Here is a 300-nt window from a genome sequence, read left to right on the forward strand (position 1 = left end):
CCCAAAAAATAAAACAACCTAAAACAGAATAAAAAAAAAAAACACATAATTAATCTTGACAAGAAGGATTATAAAGATCCTCACGACCTACTTCTCGAGAGATATTTGTAATACAATTATGTTACATTTTCCTCGTAATGAATGTAATCCCCAAGGAACAATTGCTGCAATATGCTAATCGCTTTAACGAGCAGAGTGCACAGGAGGCAAATTCACGTGCGTGTGATACCGTGAAAGTTTGTCCATTCTTGCATAAAATTAGATTAATTTAAGAAAGAGAACTACAGAATTATTTTACTG

General features: G+C 32.7%; 1 protein-coding gene across 1 annotated transcript in view; it reads left to right on the forward strand.

Moving 5' to 3' along the window:
- The window catches only part of LOC119588125 (doublecortin domain-containing protein 2-like), a 60,003-nt gene that overhangs the window by 22,297 nt on the left and 37,406 nt on the right, over positions 1-300 (forward strand). The window lies entirely within an intron of this gene.

Source organism: Penaeus monodon, chromosome 23 (assembly GCF_015228065.2).
Source record: "Penaeus monodon isolate SGIC_2016 chromosome 23, NSTDA_Pmon_1, whole genome shotgun sequence".
Taxonomy (NCBI): domain Eukaryota; kingdom Metazoa; phylum Arthropoda; class Malacostraca; order Decapoda; family Penaeidae; genus Penaeus; species Penaeus monodon.